Here is a 27,635-nt window from a genome sequence, read left to right as displayed (position 1 = left end):
AGAACGTCTCAGGCTCTTTCTTTTGCTACTGACAAAAAAGATCTTCACTTTTTTCCCCTACGTGATCATCAGGAAAATACATATTTCCCCTAATATGTTTCAGCACATTTCTCAGATCAGACCATTGTTTGAATCATCCTTTAATCTCCTCTTCCTCATTGTCTTGTGCTTCTGGGTAAGGAAAGTTCATGCACGTACTCTTTAGGGATGGGGGAATTGTCTCTTGCAACAAAAGCTGCAGCCACAGGCATCTCGGTCATTTGTTATATATCAGACATGGTAGTGACCACAACAAGAGGATCCACTAATATTGCAACAGATTCTTCCAAATGCTGCCTTTCTGATGGATACAGTAACTACCTGTGGATTCCTCACCAAAAGAATTCTCCCCTCGCGCCAGCCTTTGACGGAAATTTCTTCTAGCTCTGCACGTCGACGATGACGTCACAATCGCCCGACTCCACGCGACGCCACATAACGTCATCCAGGCAATAAGAAGCCCTCGTCGACGTGCAGACGTCAGTTCCCTTTTTTCCGTGCCCGAATAACGGTTGTTTCTTCGAGGCTCACAGGGAGCTACTGTTACCAACTGTCGGTTACGATGTTGCAGCCTAGAAAATCCGGCTTTAAACCTTGTAACCAATGCGGGGGTCGGATGTCGGTTACCGACCCCCACGATAACTGCCTCTGGTGCCTTAGTTCAGATCATGAGGTCGAGGCGTGCGGTTCGTGCCAGCGCATGAACCCTAAGGCGCTCAAAGAAAGAGAGGCGAAGTTATTCTTGGCTCGATCCAAGAAGAGGAAAGAGAGGCGTCATAGGAGGGAGTCTTCGTCGAGATCCTCGAGGTCTCTCTCGACACCATCATAGTGGCTCTCGGCGCCGTCATGGATCTCGGCGCCGATCGAGCAAGGGTCGGACCAGGTCTAGATCGGCTTCTCCGTCGGCTCGGCGTCGTCCGACGTGGGAGATAAGCCCGACCGTCACCCCTCCTCCTCCGGCGACCCCCGACGTCACCCGGGTTGGTCTTTGAGGTCGAGCCTCTCCAGAGGCCTGATGGTTCTCCTGGCCAGGAGTTACCCGGACCCTCTTCGGCAGCTGTACCGGCACCGGTGCAGCAACAACAGTACCCGGCTTTCCCGACTCCGGGATCGGATCGTGCAGCGTTTTTAAATGCTATGTTTAACATCTTTGCTTCCATGGCACCGGGTGGAAGTCACGCAGGCCCGTCTGGTCCTTTGGCCTACGATTTGGGTGTTCCGGCGTCTTTCAAGTCGGCGCCGTTCACCCCGTTTATGCCTACTGCGTTTGAAGCGGCGCCGATGACTACGACGTCGGCCAGGATGGCTACACCTGTTACGATGCCGGTGGATTCGCCTCGGATCCCATCGACGTCTAGGATCGCTGTGGAGCCGGAGCCTCCGGCTTCGGACGGATCTGAGGCTCGGCGCCGACGGAGGTCTTTGGCGTCGGCTGACACCTTGTCGACTCCAGGCTTGGAGTCCAGACTTAGATCAAGGCGTCTGGCCCTCTGTCTTTTGGAAGAAGAAGAGTACGCAAGGCAACACCTGGAGGAAGGAGAAGTTGTTGAGCCCTCAGGTGACTTCCAGGGTCTAGACTCAGCTAGCGGCCTGGACACTACCCAGGAATGGGATCTAGCTTCTCCTGGGGAGATCACGGATGAGGCAGCTACGTTCCATAAGGTCATTCGTAAGGCTGCGGACTTTTTGGATATTACTCTTCCCACCGCGGAGGTTAAGAGAAATTTGTTGACTGAGGTTCTCCATCCAACATCTGCTTCTGCTGAGCCTCTTCTTCCATTCAATGAGGCTCTGCTGGACCCTATAAAGGATATTTGGATGAAGCCTGTATCCACCGCTGCAGTCAACAGGGCGGTGGCTCGGCGTTACAGGACGGCGCCTGGGGATCCAGTGTTTCTCTCCAGGCAACCAACCCTGGAGAGCCTTGTGGTCCAAGCATCATGTTCCTCCAGATCCTCTCCTGGCTCGTTTCCTGAGGTTCCTGCTGATAGAGAGTCTAAAAAGATGGACCATACGGCTAAAAAGACTTTTTCATCGTGCAGTATGGCCTTGAAATCTTCTAACGCCACATGTATACTGGGTCTTTACATACATGCCCTTATGGAAGAGGCAAAGGGCCATCCTAATGTATCACAGGAGATGCTGCAACTCTTTTCGGATGCTCAAGCGGCTGCGACGCAAGTCATCCAGTTTGGTTTGGAGACTTCGGACTCGGTTGCTAGGGCTATGGGCACGACCATAGTCTCTAGAAGGCAGTCTTGGCTCAGATCATCTGGCTTCTCGACGGACGTGCAGGCTACGCTCCTGGATCTCCCGTTTGATGGGGAAAGGCTCTTCAGTTCTAAGGCTGACTCGGCCTTAGAACGCTTTAAAGAGAGTAGAGCAACAGCTAGATCCTTGGGACTCCAGACTTCGGCCTCATCCACCTTTAGAGGGTTTCGCAGATTTAAAGGTTTTGGTCGTGGTTCCTTTCGAGGAAGGCTGCAAGGACCACAACAAACTGCTTCTACCCTGCCTTACAGATCTTTCAGGGGCAGGGGCAGAGTCCGTACGAGAGGAGCCACCTTGCAGCACTCTGCCTCTTCCTCTTCCTCGGGAGGGGTACAGCAAGGAAAGCAGCCGTAGTCCTCCGCCATTCCCTGTTCATTCGTCTCCAGTAGGGGGGAGACTTTCCCTTTTTCTTCCAATGTGGGAGGTCATAACATCAGACTCCTGGGTCATCTACATTGTGAAGAAGGGGTACGCTCTTCCCTTTCGAGAATTTCGTCCCACCCTCGCTCCCCGCCCATCCTTCTGTTCGGAAGATCATCTTCTCCTGTTGCAGCAGGAGGTGTTATCCCTATTACAAAAAGGTGCAATAGAGTTGGTTCCCGAGCAAGAGAGGGGTCAGGGGTGCTATTCAAGATACTTTCTGATTCCCAAAAAGGATGGTCGGCTAAGACCGATTTTAGACTTGAGGATTTTGAATTGGTTCCTCAAACAGGAAAAGTTCAAAATGCTGACCCTCTCACAGGTTCTTTTGGCGTTGAACGAAGGGGACTGGATGGTGCTGGTCGATTTGCAGGACGCATATTTTCATATTCCGATCCTCATATCGCACAGGAAGTATCTCCGTTTTGTGGTGGGATCACAACATTATCAGTTTGCGGTCCTCCCGTTTGGTCTTACTTCAGCACCTCGAGTCTTTACGAAGGTGATGGCTGTGGTAGCGGCAGAGCTCAGAATAAAGGGGATCGCTGTGTTTCCCTATCTGGACGATTGGCTTATCAAAGCCAGTACTCCAGAGCTCGTGCAGTGCCATCTCCAGTCGACGACTCAATTGTTGTACGACCTGGGGTTTTCAGTCAATGTACCCAAGTCTCACCGGGAGCCCTCTCAACGCCTCCTATTCATAGGGGCAGTATTGGACACGACATTGAATCGGGCCTTTTCTCCGCCACAGCGGGTTCAGGACATACAGGCTTTGATTCTAATGTTTCCAAATGGAGCGGTAGTTCCAATCCTCAAAGTCCTTCGTCTGCTCGGTCTGTTTGCTTCTTGCATACTGTTGGTCACTCATGCACGCTGGCACATGAGGGCTCTCCAGTGGTGCGTCCGCAGGCAGTGGTTTCAGCACAAAAGGGATCTCGAGGACTCGATAAAGATCTCCAGAGACACTGCAGTGGATCTTCAATGGTGGGCAGCGGTCGGCAACCTGTCTCAAGGAAGGCCGTTTTCGCTACCCCCACCAGTGGCCTCAGTGGTAACGGATGCTTCCACTCTAGGGTGGGGAGCTCATCTGGGGGACCTGGCGATTAAAGGCCTTTGGTCTCCAGTAGAACAGAAATTACACATCAATCTGTTAGAATTGCGGGCAGTACGGCTGGCACTCAAGGCCTTCCTCACGTCCATTTGCGGTCAGTCAGTCCAGGTTCTAACGGACAACACGACCGCGATGTGGTATATAAACAAGCAGGGAGGAGTGGGGTTGTATCTTCTCTGCAGAGAAGCTCTTCGACTCTGGTCCTGGCTTCAGGACCACAAGATCTGCTTGATTGCACATCATTTGGCCGGAGTTCGGAATGTGCGTGCAGACATTCTCAGTCGACGCAGTTCGGTCGACCACGAGTGGCGTCTTCATCCAGATCTGGTTCTGTATATCTTCCATATGTGGGGATATCCACAAATAGATCTGTTTGCCACTCAAGAGAATGCACAGTGCCCGCTATTTTGCAGCCTCCAGTATCCGGTGCAAGGAGCTTTGGGGGATGCGTTTCAGATGACCTGAAAGGGTCAGTTGCTTTACGCGTTTCCCCCCATACCCTTGATTCCTCAAGTTCTCAGGAAGATCCGCCAAGACCGAGCCCAAGTCATCCTAATAGCTCCGGATTGGCCGAGAAGGGTGTGGTATTCGGACCTACTCCAACTCTCTCAGTGCCCTCCGCTCCGTCTCCCTTGCAGGGTGGACCTCCTCTCGCAGTCGCAGGGGCAGATTCTACACCCCCACCTCCAGAGCCTACATCTTCATGCCTGGAGATTGAACGGGGCAATCTGAGTTCCTTTTCTCTCCATCCAGATGTGGTGGAAGTTATTCTATCGGCCAGGTGACACTCCACCAAGTCAATCTATGCGAATCGTTGGGCTAAGTTTACAAGCTGGTGTGGAGAGAATAGTTTAGATCCTTTAAAAGCTGATTTATCTGACATTTTGTCATTTGCACTCTATTTAGCACAGAAAGGTTTTTCAGTTGCCACTGTTAAAGGTTATCTGTCTGCACTATCTGCTTTTCTGTGCCTTCCTGATCAACCATCCTTCTTTAAGTCACCAATTGTTTTAAAGTTTCTAAAGGGACTTACTAATAAGTATCCGCCCACGCCATTCGTTATGCCTCAGTGGGATCTTAATTTGGTTTTAACTTTTCTTATGGGGGCCCCGTTTGAACCCATTCACTCTTGTTCTTTACGATTCCTAGTATTTAAAACTGTTTTCCTGGTGGCAATAACATCTGCCAGAAGGGTTAGTGAGCTTCAGGCTCTAACTGTAGAAACCCCATTCCTTTCCTTCTTCAAGGACAAAGTGGTGTTGAGGACCTAGGCGGCTTTCCTACCGAAGGTTGTTACACCCTTTCACCTGGGGCAGTCAATTACGCTCTCTTCCTTTTACCCTCCACCTCACCCATCCAAGGAGGAAGAGAGGCTCCACCGGCAGGATCCACGAAGAGCGCTGAGCTTCTACGTCGCCAGGACGAAAGAGTTCAGATAGGATGAACAGCTCTTCGTTGGATACGTGGGGAAGAGGAAAGGTAGAGCGGTCCACAAGAGAACGCTATCCAGGTGGGTCATTCTGTGTATTAAGATCTGCTATTCTTTGGCGAAGAGAGATCCACCTGTGGGGCTTCGTGCCCATTCCACCAGGGCCAAAGCGGCTTCATCGGCTTTGGCTAGAGGTGTTCCTGTGGCTGACATCTGCAGGGCAGCGACCTGGGCATCCCTCCATACTTTTGCCAAGCATTACTGTTTGGACTCTGAGGTCAGGAGGGATGGCCATTTTGCTCGCTCGGTGCTGCAGGATTTCTTGGTTTGACCATTCGGGCACCCACCACCGGAGGTTATACTGCTTGGGGACTCTATTCTTTTGGTGAGGAATCCACAGGTAGGTGTATCCATCAGAAGAATAAGTTACTTACCTTCGGTAACGCTTTTCCTGGTGGATACAGTAACTACCTGTGAATTCCTCACGGTCCCACCCACCTCCCCGTTGCCTGACTGGTCAAACCAAGATCTCTTTAGGTGCGCATCCTTGATCTTGTATATATGTATATAGGTTTTTCATGCATACAGTTGTATTCATTGTATATACTTTTCCTTTGCAAATTAAGAGAGTGAAAGGGACATTTTGGACTGGAATTATTCATATATATATTTACTTCTATCTCGAATTAGAGCATTCATACCTGTGATTTATATTGAGTTTTATATTAAATGTTTTATTTTCATCTATTCTGGATGAATGTGTGCTCTTTAGGTTAACCTGTTCGCCTCTAGGGCACGTAAAAAATGGTGAAAACTGACGTCTGCACGTCGACGAGGGCTTCTTATTGCCTGGATGACGTTATGTGGCGTCGTGTGGAGTCGGGCGATTGTGACTTCATCGTCGACGTGCAGAGCTAGAAGAAATTTCCGTCGCAGGCTGGCGCGAGGGGAGAATTCTTTTGGTGAGGAATCCACAGGTAGTTACTGTATCCACCAGAAAAAGCGTTACCGAAGGTAAGTAACTTATTTTTTAGGCTGCTCTGTAGCCAGCACCAATATCACTTTAACCTCTTTCTCTTCAACAAACCTGACGCAAAACAAACTGTGCTCTGAATAGCCCAAGAGAGCACTTTCCACATTACCTCATTGTTAGGCCACGCCAGGACTCACAAGACGCCACCATCACCGCTTCAGGCAGTACTCATGAGTGGGAGCAATGAGTTTTACAGAAAGGTGTCTCACTGATGCAGAGGTTAAACACAATATAATCTGTCCACAATTTAACAAAGCAATCTGATAAAACAGGACCTACAATAGGCCAGTACTGCACAAGAATCATAATGGATATTAGTTGCACCGCTTCCTTCAATTATGAACCTAGTAGAGTAGGATTTGTATGTGTGATAAAGGTGGCACTAAAGCAGGCCCCCAAACACCTATATTACATAAAATTGCAGATTAAAACTCGAATAGTTATCTGTATGTGGTGGCTTCCTGCCTGCACATAAAGCAAAAAACAGGAAGTGAAATGAGTAAACTTCATTTTTATGTAAACTAATGCAGTGATACAAGAATGGAGTCTGTTATGTTGGGGAAAGATGGGAATCACCTATGTATTTTGTTCTTTTTGCGCTTGGTGACTGCTTCTGTTCACAGGAGCTTCCTCTCATGTAGGAAAGTGCCCTTTTTGGATGTTCACACTCTTTGCTTTGGATGCTGTTGGGTATGACTCTGAAAGTGCACTGGAGCCTGCTAACCAGGCCCCAGTGCCAGTGCTCTGTCCCTAAATTATTATATGTGACTTGGTATCCCCAGTGATAACCCGTGTTATAAGCCCCTAATGTAAGGTACCAGTGGTACCCAGAGCATGGGTGTTGAAAGGTTCACCAGGGCCTAAAGCATATTTTGGGCCACTCTGAGGGACCCAAATAAACTACAGAGAGCAGGCCTGCCATTGCAGACTGCAGGAGCTGTGTAAACTACTCAAACTCATCTGTGTCCACACCATGCATGGCACAGCCACATCACTATCTTTAATAAATATCAGTCACATTATATTATAGGTGTGGACATGTAAGTGCAAGCTTATATGTCTTCATAGTGGCCTTTTCCATTAAAGGCTACTATAAGTAAAAGGCGGTCCATGCAATAACTTGGGATTACACCAGAGCAAACCTGAAGTCGCCAGCTCCATTATGGTACCGCCAAAACAGGTCATGTTTGGTATCAAACAACATGCCTTCCCACCCCTAACATAAACTCATGTCGAGGGTGATGTGGCATGCACCAAGGTGGCAACCTTAGGGGTTGCCGACCTAGTTGCCCCAGTTTCCCTGTGCTCTCATTACCAGCACGCAGTTGCTGCCGCCAAGACAAGATTCTCAACCCTGGGCCGAAGTGTGAATGCTCCTAGGAGTCCAAAGGCCTGGATGGGAAGGAGGTCACAGGAAGGCTAGTGAAGTGACACATGAAGGTGGTGAGCGTCAAAGGACACACCACTTCTAATATGTATGCAGGCTGTCCCCGGGTGGAGGACAAAGCCATCCCCATGTCCCCAGGCACATTTGCACCTGGGCAGGTGGGAAAACTAGTCAGTCAGGAGGCATACACACTCAGAAGTGTAGTCACACCTTGAGGGTAGGCTACTGGTTCTGTACTGCAAAGGAAGACTTCTGCCATCTTGAAAAGTGCCAACATAGGGTTTCTGGGTAGCAATGGTGCCAGAACCCACCTAATGTGGTCACATCACAACAGATTAGTAGCCCATTGGCTACTTGCACCCTCACCCCTAATGCCCCTGAATCTACAATTCTGATGGATACAACTACCTGTGGATTCCTCACCTTATGAGTTTGTCCTTGCGCCAGCATCCAACGGAAAGTCTTCTTCCTAGCTGTCCACGTCGACGATGATGTCATAATGGCACGGCTCCACGTGACTCCATCTGACGTCACCGTGCCAATAAGAGGTCCTCGTCAGTGTGCTGAAGTCAGTTTTTTCCTTTTTTCCGTTCCTTCGACACCAACGGTTTTTCTTCCTGGCTTGTTGATTACTGTTGCGTTTTTGGTGGTTACAATGTCGCCTCCAAAGAAGTCCGGTTTTAAGCCATGTAGAGAATGTGGAGGTCGGATGTCAGTGACCGATCCACATTCGGATTGTATTTGGTGCCTTAGTTCTGAGCATGACGTTAAAGGATGTTCGTCGTGCCAGAGTATGAACCCTAAGGCTCTAAAAGAGAGTGAGGCGAAGCTTTTTCTGGCGAAAGCAAAGAAGAAGGGCCATAAGAGGGATTCCTCCCATGCTTCACAAAGAAGCATAAGAAGCGGCGTCATCATGATTCACGGCGCCAAGGTGGCAACCTTAGGGGTTGCCGACCTAGTTGCCCCAGTTTCCCTGTGCTCTCATTACCAGCACGCAGTTGCTGCCGCCATGACAAGATTCTCAACCCTGGGCCGAAGTGTGAATGCTCCTAGGAGTCCAAAGGCCTGGATGGGAAGGAGGTCACAGGAAGGCTAGTGAAGTGACACATGAAGGTGGTGAGCGTCAAAGGACACATCACTTCTAATATGTATGCAGGCTGTCCCCGGGTGGAGGACAAAGCCATCCCCATGTCCCCAGGCACATTTGCACCTGGGCAGGTGGGAAAACTAGTCAGTCAGGAGGCATACACACTCAGAAGTGTAGTCACACCTTGAGGGTAGGCTACTGGTTCTGTACTGCAAAGGAAGACTTCTGCCATCTTGAAAAGTGCCAACATAGGGTTTCTGGGTAGCAATGGTGCCAGAACCCACCTAATGTGGTCACATCACAACAGATTAGTAGCCCATTGGCTACTTGCACCCTCACCCCTAATGCCCCTGAATCTACAATTCTGATGGATACAACTACCTGTGGATTCCTCACCTTATGAGTTTGTCCTTGCGCCAGCATCCAACGGAAAGTCTTCTTCCTAGCTGTCCACGTCGACGATGATGTCATAATGGCACGGCTCCACGTGACTCCGTCTGACGTCACCGTGCCAATAAGAGGTCCTCGTCGGCGTGCTGAAGTCAGTTTTTTCCTTTTTTCCGTTCCTTCGACACCAACGGTTTTTCTTCCTGGCTTGTTGATTACTGTTGCGTTTTTGGTGGTTACAATGTCGCCTCCAAAGAAGTCCGGTTTTAAGCCATGTAGAGAATGTGGAGGTCGGATGTCAGTGACCGATCCACATTCGGATTGTATTTGGTGCCTTAGTTCTGAGCATGACGTTAAAGGATGTTCGTCGTGCCAGAGTATGAACCCTAAGGCTCTAAAAGAGAGTGAGGCGAAGCTTTTTCTGGCGAAAGCAAAGAAGAAGGGCCATAAGAGGGATTCCTCCCATGCTTCACAAAGAAGCATAAGAAGCTGCGTCATCATGATTCACGGCGCCGTCATGACTGTCAGCGCCAGTCTGAGCGGACCCGATCGAGGTCTCCGTCTTCTTGACGCCAAAAGACATGGGAGATGAGCCCTACTGTGACGCCTCAGCCAGGAGTCTGGAGTTATCATAGTCCTCAATTTTTGCCGGCGTCGCAGGAGCCTGATGTACAGCAGTCATCTACTCGGCAATATTCTGCTTTCCCGGCTCCAGGGGCGGATCCGGCTGCATTTTTTTATGCAATGTATGCCGTTTTTCAGTCCATGGCCCTTGCTGGTGCACCGGCGGGTCCCATGAGGCCATTGGCATTTGATTTGGGCTCTCTGGCGCCGTTTAAAGCGGCTCCTTTCATGCCTTTTTGTCTGGCGGAGAGTGTCGGATCGGTGCCGAGGATATCTCCTCGTGGGAGATCACCACCTGTGACGGTGGCTCCACCATCGCGTCAGCCGACGCCATCGCCGCGCCATTCGATGTTGATGATGTCTCCTTCCAGGCCGGCTCCATCGCCTTCCTGCCAACTGACTCCGCGGAGGTCATCGTTGGAGTCCGTGTCGGCGCTGGGTGATGCTAAGAGTCACCAGTCTCTTCCTGTGCCTTTCCGGGATTCGAAGTCTTCGGCGTCGATGGATTCATTATCGACGCCGACTTTGGAGACACACCTTCAGTGTCGTAGAAAGGCTTTACGACTTTTGGAGGAGGAAGAGTACAGACAGTTGGAGGAAGGTGAAATTGAGCCTTCTGATGAATACCAAGGTCTGGCCACTGCAAGCGGACTGGATACTTCCCCGGAGTGGGACATTGCATCTCCGGGGGAGTATACAGAGGAGGCTGCATCCTTCCATACGGTGGTCAGGAAGGCAGCAGAGTTTCTGGACTTGCCATTGTCTGTGGCGGAGGTGAAAACTACCTGCTCACGGAGGTGTTGCATCCTTCTGCGTCCAGCGCTGATCCTTTGCTGCCCTTCAATGAGGCTTTAACTGAGCCTATATTGGATTTGTGGAGGAAGCCAGTTACGACTCCTGCAGTGAACAGGGCTGTAGCGAGGAGGCATAGAGGTGCACCAGGAGATCCGATTTTCCTGTCACGTCATCCAACTCCTGAAAGTTTAGTAGTCCAGGCGTCTTGCTCCGCGAAGTCTGGAACATTCCCTGGAGTTCCAACTGATAGGGAGTCCAAGAGGATGGAGCAGTCTTCGAAGAAGATCTTTTCATCCTGTAGCATGGCGCTCAAGGCTACTAATTCTACCTGTGTGCTGGGCAGGTATGTCCACGCCCTTATGGACTCCGCTAAAGAGATGGCCAAAGATCTGCCGCAGGAGGTACAAAGGTCCTTTGGGTCTCTTTTTACGGCTGCGCAGGCGGCTGCACAACAGATTATACAGTCTGGTCTGGACACATCTGATTCGGTAGCCAGGGCCATGGGGACATTGTGGCTACTAGGAGGCACGCCTGGTTAAGGTCCTCTGGATTTTCATCGGACGTTCAATCCACCTTATTAGATCTGCCATTCGATGGGGAAAAGCTGTTTGGAGAGAAGGCGGATTCTGCCCTTGAAAGGTTTAAGGACAGTCGGGCAACAGCTAAGTCTTTGGGCTTACAAACTGCTACTGCTGCATCTTATAGACCTTTTTGCAGGTTCAGGGGATTTACACGTGGTTCTGCCTTTCGGAGGTCCCAATACTTGGCCCAGCAACCTGCCAATCCGCCCTATCGTGCCTTTAGAGGGCAGGGTATGGTAGAGCTAGAGGGCCAGTCCAGCAGCCTTCATCTTCATCCTCCTCCTCCAGTGGACAACAGCAGAAGCAGCCCTAGTTTTCCCCACTTTATCGTTCATACTTCTCCTGTAGGGGGAAGGTTGAGTCTTTTTCTCCACAAGTGGGAGTCGATTACAACGGACTCGTGGGTGTTAAGAATTGTGGAAAAAGGTTATGCTCTCCCTTTTCAGGAGTCCCCTCCTCCCTTTCCCCCCCGTCCCTCATTTTGTTAAGAAGACCATCTTCTGTTGTTACAACAGGAGGTTATGACCATGTTGTCAAAGGGCGCAATAGAGTTGGTGCCGGTACAGGAAGGGGTCAGGGGTGTTATTCAAGATATTTCCTGATTCCCAAAGCGGACGGTCGTCTAAGACCGATCCTGGACTTGAGGATTTTGAATTTGTTACTCAAACAGGAGAAATTCAAAATGCTGACCCTAGCGCAGGTACTATTGGCGTTGAACGAAGGGGACTGGATGGTGTCTGTCGACTTGCAGGATGCGTACTTTCATATTCCGATAATCAAGTCGCACAGGAAGTATCTCCGGTTTGTGGTCGGGACGCAACACTACCAGTTTGCGGTCCTTCTGTTTGGACTTACTTCAGCACCTCAAGTTTTTACGAAGGGGATGGCAGTTGTTGCAGCACATCTCAGAAGGAAGGAAGTAGTGGTTTTTCCCTACCTGGACGATTGGTTGATCAAAGCCAAGTCTCCAGAGCTTGTGTTGTCCCACCTGCAAATGACAACCCAGTTGTTGTTCGATCTGGGTTTTTCAGTAAATGTACCCAAATCTCACCTGGAGCTCTCTCAACGCCGATCGATCGGGGACGCTGTCAGGAGGGTAGGTTCAACGACCTACGGACGCAATATAAATAATGTCAGTTCCAGTTCCTGACATGCGATTCCTAGGAGCTCTATCCTGAGACCTGGGATGGGCGACCTTATTTGACATAGCAAGTAGACTAAAGTAAGTGACTGTTTTTTTTAAATATTCCTCTCCCTAATAGGGTCAAAATTAATTTATTGTTTGGAGAAGTCGTTGTTTTTCTTTGGTCCTGATGAAGCATCAATGGATCCAGATGGACCACCAGACGCGAAACATGTAGACCTTATGCCTAGAGGCACCATAATTGGTTCAATCCTCTTGTATTTTTGTTGAGAGTACGTGAGCATTATTACTCACCTATTTACTCCTATCCTGTTTTCAACCTTGGTCTCCATTTCATCAATACTGATTACATTTATGATTTATACTTTTCGGTGGATAACCAATTTTATTATTTCTTAGGGGCAGTACTGGACACAACATTGTTTCGGGCCTACCCCCGCCTCAGCGGGTTCTGGACATTCAGGCGCTGATTCCAATGTTTCAAATTGGAGCAGCAGTTCCAGTCCTCAAGGTCTTACGCCTGCTAGGTCTGTTTGCTTCTTGCATTCTGTTGGTCACTCACGCATGCTGGCATATGAGGGCTCTTCAGTGGTGCCTCCGCAGGCAGTGGTTCCAGCACAAAGGAGATCTCGGGGATTCAATAAAGATCTCCAGGGACGCTGCAGAGGATCTTCATTGGTGGACGGTGGACGGCAACCTTTCCCAAGGAAAACCGTTTTCACTACCAACGCCTGTGGCCAGGGTAATATCAGATGCTTCCACTCTAGGGTGGAGAGCTCATCTGGGGGACCTGGAGATCAAGGGTTGTTGGTCTCCAGCGGAACAGATGTTGCATATCAATCAGTTGGAGTTGCGGGCGATACGTTTGGCGCTCAAGGCCTTCCTCCCTTCCCTTCGCGGTCGGTCTGTTCAGGTCCTGACGGACAACACTACCGCGATGTGGTATATAAACAAGCAGGGAGGAGTAGGGTCATACCTTCTCTGCAGAGAGGCTCTGCGACTCTGGTCCTGGGCTCAGGACCATCAGATTTGTTTAATAGCGAATCATTTGGCCGGAGCGCTGAATGTACGTGCGGACGTTCTCTGTTGTAACTTCTCAGTAGATCATGAGTGGCTTCTCCATCTGGACTTGGTCCTCTACATCTTCGGGATGTGGGGTACGCCTCAGGTGGATCTATTCGCCACTCAGGAGAACGCGCACAGTCCGTTTTTCTGCAGCCTCCAGTATCCGTTGCAAGGAGCGTTGGGGGATGCGTTTCAGATGTCCTGGAGCGGCCAGTTGCTTTACGCGTTTCCCCCCATACCCTTGATTCCTCAGGTTCTGAGGAAGGTTCGTCAAGACCCGGCCCAAGTCATCTTGGTGTCACCGGACTGGCCGAGAAGGGTGTGGTATACAGACCTACTTCAACTCGCTCAGTGCCCTCCGCTCTGTCTCCCATTCAGGGCAGACCTCCTCTCACAGTCGCAGGGGCAGGTTTTACACCCCCACCTCCAGAGCCTGCACCTTCATGCCTGGAGATTGAACGTGGCAACCTGAGTTCCTTTTCTCTCCCACCGGATGTAGTGGATGTTATTCTATCATCCAGGCGACACTCCACTAAATCCATTTATGCCGGTAGGTGGGCAAAATTTGTGGTTTGGTGTGAAGAGAATCAAAAAGATCCCTTAAAGGCCCACCTTTCAGATGTTCTTTTGTTTGCTCTTGATTTAGCAAAGAAAGGCTGTGCGGTAGCTGCAGTTAAAGGCTATTTGGCGGCTCTGTCGGCTTTTCTTTGCCTTCCGGACCAGCCTTCTTTATTTAAATCTCCGATTGTAAATAGGTTCATTAAGGGTTTAGTTAATAGGTTTCCTCCCACTCCCTTTCACATGCCTCAGTGGGACCTGAATCTGGTACTGACATTTCTGATGGGTTCGCCTTTCGAGCCTATGCATTCATGCCCGTTGAGATATTTAGTCCTAAAGACTGTTTTCTTGATTGTGATTACTTCTGCTAGAAGGGTCGGGGAACTTCAGGCCCTTTCTGTTAAACCTCCATTTACCATGTTTTTCCCTGATAAAATGGTGTTGAAAACCAGGGCAGCTTTTCTGCCAAAAGTTGTCACTCCTTTTCATATGGGTCAGACTATTACCCTTCCCTCGTTCTACCCTCCTCCCCACCCCTCTAAGGATGAAGAGAGGCTCCATTGGTTGGACCCTAAGAGGGCTCTGAGTGTCTACCTGGAGAGAACAAAAGACTTTCGTCTGGATGATCAGCTGTTCGTAGGGTATGTTGGACAGCGGAAGAGCAGAGCGGTCCAGAAACGAACAATCTCGAGGTGGGTCATCCTGTGTATAAAAGTTTGTTACTCTCTGGTGAAGAAAGTTCCCCCTGAGGGTATCAGGGCCCATTCTACTAGGGCTAAGTCGGCCACTTCAGCCCTAGCGAGAGGGGTTCCATTAGTGGACATTTGTAAAGCGGCAACTTGGGCGTCCCTCCATACCTTCGCAAAACATTATTGTTTGGATTCTGAGGTGAGGAAGGACGGTCATTTTGCTCGCCGGGTATTGCAAGATTTCTTGGTGTAATCAGGCGGGCACCCACCACCGAGTGCGGTACGGCTTTGGGACTCTATTCATAAGGTGAGGAATCCACAGGTAGTTGTATCCATCAGAAGAACAAGTTACTTACCTTTGGTAATGCTTTTTCTGGTGGATACACTAGCTACCTGTGGATTCCTCACAGTCCCTCCCGCCTCCCCGTTGCCTGCCTGATTTCACGGTTATCTTTATTTATGGATGTAATTTAATATTCTAATATTCTGATTTTTCATGTGAATATATGCGTTAATGGGAAGTGTTCTTGTGTATATGTTTTTTTCTTTACGGTTTTTTATGGGTCGGTTCTCACCTGTTCGCCTCAAAGGCACGAAAAAAATGAGGTGAAACTGACGTCAGCACGCCGACGAGGACCTCTTATTGGCACGGTGACGTCAGACGGAGTCACATGGAGCCGTGCCATTATGACGTCCTCGTCGACGTGGACAGCTAGGAAGAAGACTTTCCGTTGGATGCTGGCGCAAAGACAAATTCATAAGGTGAGGAATCCACAGGTAGCTAGTGTATCCACCAGAAAAAGCACTGGCACCAGAACCTCAGATCTGCGTCAACTTGTGAAGGACAGAAGGAGGCCTGCATTTACGTCAACAGAAACCTGCACAAACAAAAGTGAACCCTTGAACCTGTGGCAACCTTTCTGGAACTGCTTGGCTGCGACTCGTCTTGGACCAAAGTCCGATTCCTCCAGCAAGAGAGAACCCTTACGATCCAAAGGCAAGACCACATGCCCCTAGACTAGTGGAACTAGGACTCTGGACACCGCAGGTCAAAAGCACCTACCGGAACCGAAAAAGCACTGGCCATCGGGCCCTCCTAGGTATTGCCAAAGAGCAGGTGGTCCAGTTCATTGTGGGAAGTGTAGCTTAGCTCTCTACAAGGTACAGCCAGCTACTGTTTTCTCCAGGACCTCCGGAAGGGGACATAGCTCCTCCTCCACCTTACTGCTTTCAGGGCTTGTTGGTGGCTAGTGTTGTCATAATAACCTCTACTTGTCGCTGCAACCTGAGGGCCCACCGTAACACCTACATCTACCATCACCAGTGGCTCTGTTGTCAAGTTTTTTCCATCTGCTTCATCGCCTTCACCGTCACAGTGGTAAAGCCAGCAACCACAGATCTAGTTCAGCACCAAGGAGAGCCAGGCACACCTCTGCACCCAAGATGTTCCAGCTAGGTGGAGTTGTTCTGCCTGGTGAATCCTGATCCTGGGGTCCACACAAGCTTATCCCCCAGTGGGTTCCCGTGAACCCGACCTGTAAGTGACTGAGGGCCTCATTTCAACCTTGGTAGTCTTTCAGCAAGATCGCCGAGGTACCGCCGTGCTGAAGACCGCCAGTGCAGGCGGTTTTCCGCACAGCGTATCATGACTGCTGGCAGCCCTCCGCCGTTTTTCGGACAGAGAGCCGCCAGCAGCCATACTGGCGGTCGACGGGGAAGTGAAGGCTGCTCCACCTCCACCGCCACGTCATCAGAACACCACCCACCGAATCACGTCCCATGATTCGGTGTGGCGGTGTTCTGGTGACGGGGAGATGGTGGCGGAGCAGCCCCCATGGATCCCGTTCCCTCCCGGAGGTTCACCGGACCAGGTAAGGTGATCGTCCGTTAGGGGAGGGGGGTGGGTGGGTGTTGGGTGTTGTGTGCGTGCATGGGGGTGTGCATGTGAGTGTGTAGAGGGGTGTGTGAGTGCGTGTATGCATGCGGGGGGTGTTGTTTTTTGGAAAATGTGTGCGTGTCTGTCTGTGTGTATGTCTGTGTGTATGTGTGCGTGTATGTGTGCGTGTGTCTGTGTGTATGTGTGCGTGTATCTGTGCATGCATGTGTAGTTGTAGTGTACGTGTGCATGTGGGGGGGTGTGTCAATGTTGGGGGAGAGGGGGGTCCTGCCAACTTTGGAGGTGATAGGGGGGTCGTGGGTTTGGGGGTAGGACTCTGGGAAGGTGGAGGGGAAGGGGTAGACCCGCATAAGTGCCAGGGAAGGAATTCCCTGGATTTCGTGGTGGTACAGAACCCCACGAAATCCATGGCGGTATGCGGGGTCGTGATGCCGCCGGCAGTGTAGTTATGTCCGCCGGGCTGGAGACCGAAGTCTCTTGCCTAGCAGTCTTTACCACCCTGGTGGTCGGAGTGGAGAAGTGGTGGTTTTGCATGGTGGTCACCGCCATGCTTGTAATTCCAATTTTTTTACCGCCGGCTTGTTTGCGGTATTACCGCCACTTCTCCACCTACCGTCAGGGTTGTAATGAGGGCCTGAGTGTCACTAGTACCATTTTTTAGCACCCCCAGCTATCGCGTTCAGCACCAAGGACAGCCAGGACACCTCTGCACCCTAGCCCCACAAGCTAGATAAAATTGGTCGACTATCGCCGCTTTGTCCTGGGACCCGCATAACTTAACTACAAGTGGTTTCCCCTGAATTCACCCCACAAGTTTCTGAGTGCCACTAGTGATTTTCCCAATTGACCACAATGGTAAAAGTTTGACAGCTTGAACTGTATTGAATTACTTTTCAGTTGAAATTCCCAAACTCTGGTTATACACAGCTGACTTACTCTGTTTTGGTATCTGCTTTATTTTTATAAACTGATGTCAGATTTCTTTAAAGTTATGTCAGTTACTTATCGTCCATGTTGGTATTCTGAAATGCTTAACACATGTTCCTCCAGGAAAACCTGAATGCTGTTTGTCACACGACCAGGATTGAGCTAAGGATTTATTTTTGTGAATCCAACGACCATCTTTGGGGTATTGTGAGAGTATTACATAGTGAAGCCTAATCACCTTCACCGCATATTACTCTACGTTCTTACAGCTCATGTGGTAGGGACGGTAGAGAGGAAGATGGAATAGGAGGTAATAAATAGTTATTAGATTTTTTATTTAAAACTGTTGAGAATGTGAGGAGTGATGAGACAGAACGAAATTTAGCTGGGAGCTGGAGGGGACTAGTAGAGTGGCTAAATGTACAACTGAAACTTTTAAAACGTAGTGTAATTGTCAAGGAAGTTGAAATTTGAGGATAAAAATGAAATTAGTATCCTCAGATTGATTTGTGGGTGCAGTGCAGGTGCATTAAAGAAATATAGTATGGACGATGTGTGGCTTGAATTACATTTAAAAAGCTCCAACCCTTATATTAATTTTTTTAAATGTTTATTTATATTTGTTTGCAAATGAAATAAAATGTGTATCATTTGGGTAAGTGTTTGATCAATGCTTATTTCTGTAATTTTTGTGTGTTGTTTTGCGGCTTCAAATCATTGACAAAATTTAGGCCTGGGTCCCTGGATTCCAATAATGATTCAGTGGGGGTCCCTGGGTTCCTGTAGTGATAAAGTGGGGGTCCACAGAAGTCATAAGGTTGGGAAAAACTGCTCTAAGCAAGTTTTTGTTGGCTGAGGAAGCGCATATTAGGCAAGAATTTCAGATCTGTATAAGGGTGTTTGAAAGTTACTACTTTAAGCAAAGTTTCTTTGTCTGCGTTATAGAGATTAATAGAGATTATCGAGGGATGTTGAGGTGAATTACCTAATCCAGTGGCCAGAAACAGTGAAGTCGAGGCTCACCAGTAAACTGTTGCAGTATGGACTAGCGCTGAGATCCATATTTAGGAAGTATGAAAAGAAACGGTAGGTTGCCCATTGTGAATATTTATTCCTTGGTACATGGCTGCATTTTCTGTGGCAGTAATGAACAATTCCATGTACATTTAAGGATTGGAGTATACACCAAGGTTTCTGCTGATGATGTTGGGATAGAAGCGTCTGAGAAAAAAGATTAGGATTTGGAAGTGATGTTGGTGCTGAGTTTGGAGAGAAATATATACTTAGGCCCTCATTACAACCCTGGCGGTCGGTGTTAAAGCAACGGTAACACTGCCAACAGGCCGGCAGTAAAAAAAATTGAATCATGACCACGGCGGAAACCGCCAAAACAGACAGCCACTTTAACACTCCGACCGCCACGGCGGTAGCAACAAACACTGCGGCGGTAACAACCAACAGTCAGGCGGAAGACAAGGTTCCGCCCACTGTATTAAAAGAGGCCTATCCTCCACCTTTTCTGGGGCGGTACCAACGCCATCAAAAGCACGGCGGAAACAGTGTCCTGAAGGGAAACGACTCACCTCTCAACACTCAAGGAAGAACCAGGACGCCATGGTGCCCGAGCTGCACATCTTTCCCATGCTGGTGCCAGGAGTACCAACGCCGGCGACGATGACCACGGTGAGTACTGCACCTAGCACACAGGGGAAAGGGGGATGAAAAAGAAAGTGACACACACACACTCAACACGCCAATTCCCCACTCTCACCCCCAACACCATACACACAAACACCTGCAACAACATTACATATACACCCCGTAACCCCTCAGGAAGAACGCAAAGACAAAAGGAATGGAGTCAAATTAGTGTTATATTAGAAATAGTTATAAATACGTTTAGAATTCAGAAACAGTATTTACAAAATATACAATATTTACAAAAGGCGGGACAATGTCCACTCAAAATGTCCGTGGCCCACTGGGCCAAAACACATAGGCAGAGCCCACACTTGACTCCTGCCTCAATATGGAGAGAACACTGCAGGGGCATCAGGTCAAAAACACACGGGCACCCAAGGGGGGGGGACCCTCAGCCAGAAGATGGTACAACGCCACTGCTCCTGGAGGGGGCTCCATGCCCTGTGCTTGGTCCTGGGGAGTGCAAAGCCACAGTCTCTCAAGTGGGTGGTTTGCCCACTGCTTGGTTCTGGGGAGTGCAAGGCAACAGTTTCTCAAGTGGGTGACTTGCCCACATGCTCTGGAGGGGGCAACATGTCCTGTGCTTGGTCCTGGGGAGTGCAAAGCCACAGTCTCTCAAGTGGGTGGTTTGCCCACTGCTTGGTTCTGGGGTGTGCAAGGCCACAGTCTCTCAAGTGGGTGACTTGCCCACATGCTCTGGAGGGGGCAACATGCCCTGTGCTTGGTCCTGGGGAGTGCAAAGCCACTGTCTCTCAAGTGGGTGGCTCCTACACTGGTTCTGGAGGGGGCTTTGTTCCCAGTTTGCTTCATCCTGCCAAGGATAGGGTGAGTGGATGCCTTCTTCCACTGGTTCTGGAGGGGGCTTTGTGCCCAGTGTGCTTCATCCTGCCAAGGATAGGGTGAGTGGATGCCTTCTTCCACTGGTTCTGGAGGGGGCTTGGTGCCCAGTGTGCTTCACCCTGCCAAGGATAGGGTGAGTGGATGCCTTCTTCCACTGGTTCTGGAGGGGGCTTGGTGCCCAGTGTGCTTCACCCTGCCAAGGATAGGGTGGGTGGATGCCTGCTGCCAATGGTTCTGGAGGGGCCTTGGTGCCCAGTGTGCTTCATCCTGCCAAGGATAGGGTGAGTGGATGCCTTCTTACACTGGTTCTGGAGGGACTTTGTGCCCAGTGTGCTTCATCCTGCCAAGGATAGGGTGAGTGGATGCTTTCTTACACTGGTTCTGGAGGGGGCTTTGTGCCCAGTATGCTTCATCCTGGATGACGCAAGGTCACAGTCCCTCACCTGGGTGTCAGAGCCATGAGATTTGCAGTGGCCAGGATGCACGATACTCCGCGGACACAATACTACAGCCCATCCACCGGCAGCTACGGCTACACAGTGGTGGTAGTGCCAGTGCTGGTGGGGGTGCTGCTGGTGGTGGGGGGAGGCCCCAGCCCTTCCGCTGCAGCCTCGGATGGCTGCCCACTGGGGCTGCTGCTGCTGGCAGTGGTGCTACTTTCAGCGGTGCAGGTGGCGGTGCTTGCGGCGGTGCTGGTCACGGTACAGGTGCCGGTGCTGCCAGTGGTGAGGGGAGGCTCCAGCCCTTCCCCTGCAGCCTCGGACGGCTGCCCACTGGGGCTGCTGCTGGCAGTGGTGCTACTTTCAGGGGTGCAGGTGGCGGTGCTTGCGGCAGCGCTGGTGGGGGTGCAGCCCGCTGTGCAGGTGCCGGTGTTGCCAGTGGTGAGGGGAGGCTCCAGCCCTTCCCCTGCAGCCTCGGACGGCTGCCCACTGAGGCTGATACTGCTGACAGTAGTGGGGCTTGCAGTGGTGCAGGTTGCAGTGCAGGCGGCGTTGCAGGTGGCGGTGCTGACCGCGGTGCAGGTGGCGGTGCCGGCGCCGGCGGTTGTGCTGGTAGCCATCAGGCCTTCTCCTGCAGGGTCGGACGGCTGAAGTGCCTTGGCTGGTGTTCTGTGCCCCTTCCTGCCCTCGACAGATGGTGGTGTCACCTTGGGTCTGCCAGCTGGAGTCTTTGACGTGGCCTTGCTGGGTGGTTGTGGCTCCTTCTCCTTGCTGGATGCTGTCCCCTTCTTGACCTTGCCAGGTGGCGGAATCTTCTTGGCCTTAGCAGGGGTTTGTGGCACACTGGCTGGCATGACGGGTGCCCCTTTAGAGCCTCTGACATCTGCAGAAACCACAGCGGACATGGACTTGGTGGCTGAGGTGCTGGGCTGGGTTCTGGCCACCCTGGCCCAAGGTGAAGGACGAGGTGGGGAAAGGGGTAGGGAACAGGTCAATGTTGGCTAGGAAAAGCTTCTGAGGGACATTGGGGCGGGAAGAGGGTGAAGGTTTGGGAGTGGAGGAAGAGAGAGTGGTTGTACGAGGTGTCAGTCTGCTGTGTTGGGGTGCAGGTGCAGGAGCTGGATGCTGTTGTGAGGTGGGTGGCTGTTGGGTGGGTGTGTGCTTGCGTTTTTGTACTTTGGGAGAAGGGGTCACAGATACAGTGGGAGAAGACACAGGGGACGTGTGCATGCATGTGGGGGTGATGACTGCCAGTGAGGGGTGTGTAGTGATAGGCGTGCTGGTGATGGAGGTAGTGGATTAGGAGGAGGACACAATGGAGGCAGTGGATGTTGGTGTGTCTTCATGGGGATGATGCTTCTGTGAGTGCCTGTGAGATGAAGTGTGGTGCTTGTGTTTGCCTGAGCCACTTCTGTGTGTTGATTTGGGTGCTTGCTGGTCTGAAGGTGTGCTTGGGATAGGCTGGGGTTGAGGGGACTGGGACTGGGTAGAGGAAGTTGGAGGGGGGAGGCTGGAGACAGGGGCAATGGCTGCCATCAGTGCGAAGGACAGAGCCTGAAATGCTCTCTGTTGGGCCGCCACGCCAGAGTGAATGCCCTCTAGGTATGCATTTGTTTGTTGCAAATGCCTCTCGATACCCTGGATGGCATTCAGTATGGTTGACTGCCCAACAGTGAGGGATCTCAGGAGGTCAATAGCCTCCTCACTGAGGGCAGCAGGGCTGACTGGGGCAGGGCCTGAGGTGCCTGGGGCGAAGGAGATGCCCACCCTCCTGGGTGAGCGGGCACGGGAAACACGCTGAGGTGCTGCTGGGAGGGCGGTGCTGGTACGGGGGTGGCGGCTGTTCCTTTTGCTGGGGTGGGCACAGAGGTGTCCGCCACCGCCAGGGAGATTCCATCGGAGGAGGAGTCGCTGTCTGTAGTGTCCCCTCTTGTCTCCGTCGTGGTGCTTTCCTCACCCTCCGTCTACTGGTGCCCTCATCGTCGGTGGATTCGACCTCCATGCCCATGTGGGATACAGCTCCCTCCATCGCCGGTGCCTCTGCTCCTCTGCCAGATGATGCTAATGCACACAAGGACAGGGTGACAAAACAAAAAGGGGGCTGAGAGACAGAGGATATACTTGGTCCATGCCAGCAACACCACTGCGGCTTACACAACACACAGGGAGCTGCCCTACTCACTAGGCCATGCACTACCAGTTACACAGCTAGTCACCAGCCCATGGGGTACAATGCCTAATGCCATTAGCTGCACACCTGAAACCCACAGGACCCTGCCCAGTAGTAGATGCCCACTAACACTATTGGGGTTTGAGTGCTTCAGAGCCTGCCCAACAAGGGACCTACCATGCCATGTTCGCTCCTGGCCTAGGGGCACCCACAGCCCACATCCCCCACCCAGGTAACACCTTAACGCGCGCAAAGTCAAGAATCTGAATCTGTACTCACCCCCTTGTGGCTGCTGTGATGCCTTCAAGCGCCCATCCAACTCCGGATAGGCCATCGCCAGGATGCGGAACATCAGGGGTGTCAGGGTACGATGGGCACCCCTTCCTCATTGGGAGGCCAGCCCCAGCTGGGCCTCCGCCATCTTCCTTGCCCAGCAGTGGGTTCTCCACCTGTCAAAGACCCCCATGGTCCGCACCTCCTTGGCGATGGCACACCAAATACCCTTTTTCTGATGGGCGCTGACCTGCAGGGAAAAGACAGCAGAAAAAGAATTAGTCATACTGTCCGGACCGTCATACTCATGGCCCACCATACCCCTCCCATCCCCTTACACACATACATTGGCCACCATACATGCAGCACTCTGCCCAGGACCCCTCAGCTCCCCCCCACATGAGGCTGACACACACAGCACTCCATATATTCATGGTCCACGCATCATGCTCACACTGTACTCACCTGTTTGTCTGGAGGACCATAGAGTAAAGTGTACTGGGGTAGGACCCCATCCACCAGTCTCTCCAACTCCTCCGAATTGAAGGCAGGGGCCCTTTCCCCAGACACAGCAGCACTTGCAGTGTAGGTCCTCTCCTGTTGAAGGTCAGGTAGCAAGTGAGTGAACAGATAGAAAATGGTGGTCACGTCTGCGGCGGTACGTACCGTGACCACCCGCGTACATCGCCATTGGCTCCTGGAACCCATAGGGCCCAATGTTAACCAATGCGAAGTTGCGCGGCGGTCATCGACTGCCGACCGCTACAGCGCACAAAGCCAGCGGAATTACCTAATTTCCACTTGTCTCTCCACAGAGGACAGGCAGCCGCCATTTCAGGGGGGCACAGGGCATGGCACCTAACTGCGTCACAGCAGACATTGGCACATCAACTGACTCTCAAATTCACATACTGTTTCTGTAAAGGAAGAGATGCATCATTAATTCAATAGATGTGTGAATATGTCCCTCTGCTCACTGTTTTTCTCCCTAGACTTCAACCGCTGAGGGGGAATATGAGATGGAGACATCCTCCTGTGTACAGACCCCTGGTGGACCTGGCGACAATGGAGGACAGGAACATTATCCTAACCTACAGACTTGATAGGACCACAACCCAAGAACTGTGTGCCCAATTGGAGCCAGACCTGATTTCAGCTATCTGCCACCCCACAGGTATCCCCCCTCTAGTACAGGTCTTGTTAGTGCTCCATTTCCTGGCAAGTGGTTCCTTCCAAGCGACAGTGGCCATGGCATCAGGGATGTCACAGCCTATGTTCTCAAACGTGTTGACCAGAGTGTTGTCTGCCCTGCTGAAACACATGTGCAGCTACATTGTATTTCCCCAGGTGGAGGATTTGGCCACAGTGAAAGCTGACTTTTATGCCCTGGGACACATCCCCAACATCATTGGTGGGTACACATATAGCATTTGTCCCTCCCCCGCAGAGGAATTAAAAAGTGTTCAGGAATAGAAAAAGCTATCACTCTCTGAATGTGCAGATGGTGTGTTTGGCAGACCAGTACATCTCCCATGTGAATGCCAAGTATCCTGGCTCTGTGCATGGTGCCTTTATCTTGAGGAATAGCAGCATTCCATATGTGATGTCTCAACTACAGAGGCACCAGGTGTGGCTAATAGGTGAGACCATGGTCCCCACCCAGTTGATGCAGGTATATGGGTGTGTGGTTGTCCCTAAGGGTGAGTGTATGTCTAACAGGTATCCCTTGAATATTTGCAGGTGACTCTGGATACCCCAACCTCTCATGGCTACTGACCCCAGTGAGGAATTACAGGACAAGGGCAGAGGAATGTTACAATGAGGCACATGGGCAAACAAGGAGGATAATTAAGAGAACCTTTGGCCTCCTGAAGGCCAGGTTCCGGTGCCTCCATATGACAGGTGGATCCCTGTACTACTCACCCAAGAAGGTGTGCCAGATCATTGTTGCATGTTGCACAACCTGGCCTTGAGACGCCAGGTGCCTTTTCTGCAGGAGGATGAGCATGGAGATGGTGTTGGGGCAGCGGTGGAGCCTGTGGACAGTGAGGAAGAGGAGGCAGAGGAAGAAGATGTGGACAACAGAAGCTCACTCATACAACAGTACTTCCAGTGACACACAGGTAGGACACTGTAACTTCACTTTCCATTGCAGTTTTGTGTTAGACATTGGACATGGCAGCCTGATTTCCCTATGTCTATTGCCACTTAATTTACCCTTTGTCATCTCTATTTTCAGATCTCTGTGGCCCACTCTGGCTCCTGGTGTGTTTAGTGCTGCCCACTACAGGTCATACCAATGTAAATAATACTGTACATATGATTTGAAATGTTTACAGCTTGTTGAACTAATACATATTTCAATCAGTTGACAGACTCCATAGTTGTATTTGTTCCAAGGGTTTTTATTTAAGTGCTAAGAGGTGGATGGGGATGTGCAGTGGGATGGGGTGAAGGTGGAGGAATGTCCAGATAGAGTCCAATCGCTTTGTATCACAGTGCATTGTCCACAGGGGCATAGGAAGTGGAGCAAAGGCAGTTCAAGGTGGACAGGGTGACAGAGTGGGACACAAGGGTGACAATCAGAAAAGTCTTATTTCTCGGCGGGGGTCTTGCAATTTTCTCTGGCTTCTGCCTGGATCGCAGGGACCTTTTGCGTGGTGGTTCTCCTTCTGCAAGGGGTGGGGTGCTGGTGGCCTGTTGGTCCTGTGGCGGGGCCTCCTGTCCACTAGCGCTGGTGGAAGTGGAGGGCTATTCTTCGGTGTGGCTAGTGTCGGGCCCGTTGGTGTGCCACTGCCTCCCTTATGGTGTTGGCCATGTCAGCCAGCACCCCTGCAATGGTGACCAGGATGGTGTGGATGAGTTTGAAGTCCTCCCTGATCCCCAGGTACTGTCCCTCCTGCAGCCACTGGGTCTCCTGCAACTTGGCCAGTATCTGGCCCAAGGTCTCCTGGGAATGGCGGTATGCACCCAGGATCCCTGAAAATGCCTTGTGGAGAGTGGGTTCCCTGGGCCTGTCCTCCCCCTGGCGCACAGCAGTCCTCTCAGTTTCCCTGTTGTCCTCTGCCTCTGTCCCCTGAACTGTGTGCCCACTGACCCCAGGTCCCTGATTGTCTTGGGTTTGTGCGGTTGCCTGGGGTCCCTGTAGTGGTGGACACACTGCTGATTGACATGTCCTGTGGACATAGGTATGGGCCCGCTGGGTGGGTGCTGTGGTAGTGTTTTCTGAGGGGGGAGGCTCTGTGGTGGTTTGGGACTGTGGCAGGGTAACAGGCTGTCCAGAGATCCCTGATAGGCCATGTTGGGCATCATGATCCAGGCGTGCAGAGCTGCTGTCATCACTGTGGGCCTCTTCTGGGGAGGACTAGATGTTGGTGGCACTTTCTCCCTTGTGACGTTGAGTGGGGGTCCTGTGGGGATGTAAACGCAGTGTTATTGTTTCTGCATGTGCCATCTTGTGCATGGGTGTGTTTCCCTGCATGGTTGTGATTGCCCTATCAGCTTAGCCTTGTGTGAGTTGTGATTTTGTGGGCTAGGTGATTCTCTCTAATGTGCATGCTTTAGTGATGGGTGTCCATGCAGGTCTGTGATGGGTGTCCATGCATTGGTGTTGCATGAAGGGCTTTGTTTTGTGATGGGTGGATTCTGATAGTGGGATATATGTGAGGTGGTGGAGTGATGGGGGTGAGGGTAGGGATGGGAGTTTGTTATGGCATTCAGGTAGGGTGGGGGATGTAATAGTGAAGATTTGACTGAACAGTCCTCCTGCTACTCCTGCGAGGCCCTCAGGATGCATGATCACCAAGACTTGCTCCTCCCATGTTGTTAGTTGTGGGGGGAGGAGGTGGGGGTCCACCGCCAGCCCTCTTCTGTACAGCTACCTGGTGTCTTGCAACCACGGAATGCATCTTCCCCAGTAGGTCATTCCATCTCTTCCTGATGTCATCCCTTGTTCTGGGGTGCTGTCCCACGGCGTTGACCCTGCCCACGACTTTCCGCCATAGCTCCATCTTCCTTGCAATGGACGTCCGCTGTACCTGTGATCCGAATAGCTGTGGCTCTACCCGGATGATTTCCTCCACCATGACCCTTAGCTCCGCCTCTGAAAACCTGGGGTGTCTTTGGGGTGCCATGGATGTGGTGTGAGTGGTATGAGTAAGGTTGTGTGGGGTGCTGTGTTGGTGTGTGTGCTGTGAGGTGCGTGGATGGTGTATGGGTAATAGTGTTCTGTGGCTCAGATTGAGTGGGTGCTCCTGGCTTGTCTCTCTCTCAGTTGGCAATCTTTTTTTCGTTGAAAGGGTTGTGGGTAATGTGGGTGTGTGTTTTATAGTGGTGTGGGTGTGGTGTGTGTATGTGTGTCAGGTGTGTATAGTTTGAATTGTCCAATGTGGTGTAGTTTTGTTAGTGTGTGTGTATTTTAAGCGTGGCGGTGTGTACCTCCAATGGTTTACCGCGGTTGAAAGACCACCACAGTGATTCGTGGGTCCTGATACTGTGGGCGTATTTCTGTTAGCTTAACGGTGTGGGTTTTGGTACCGCCAATTTATCACTGACCTTTGGGCTGGCGGACTTGTGTGTGTGTGTGTGTCTGTATAGTGGCGGATTTCTATGTGTGGGTCATAATACCCATAGCGGTATACAGCCGCGGTCACGGTATGTTGGCGGCCGTCAGCACGCAGTAGGCGGCATTTACCGCCAATGTTGTAATGAGGGCCTTAATGCCTTAAATGCGTTCAGCAAAGGGCAATGGAGTGCCACCTAGTGGTA

General features: G+C 51.1%; 1 protein-coding gene across 1 annotated transcript in view; it reads left to right on the top strand.

The window, feature by feature from the left end:
• GCK (glucokinase) overlaps positions 1 to 27,635 on the top strand; it is a 177,428-nt gene that overhangs the window by 64,667 nt on the left and 85,126 nt on the right. The gene's annotated exons all lie outside the window — the stretch shown is intronic.

The sequence above is a fragment of the Pleurodeles waltl genome, chromosome 11, assembly GCF_031143425.1.
Source record: "Pleurodeles waltl isolate 20211129_DDA chromosome 11, aPleWal1.hap1.20221129, whole genome shotgun sequence".
Lineage (NCBI taxonomy): Eukaryota > Metazoa > Chordata > Amphibia > Caudata > Salamandridae > Pleurodeles > Pleurodeles waltl.
This window is presented reverse-complemented; position numbering and strand designations above follow the sequence as displayed.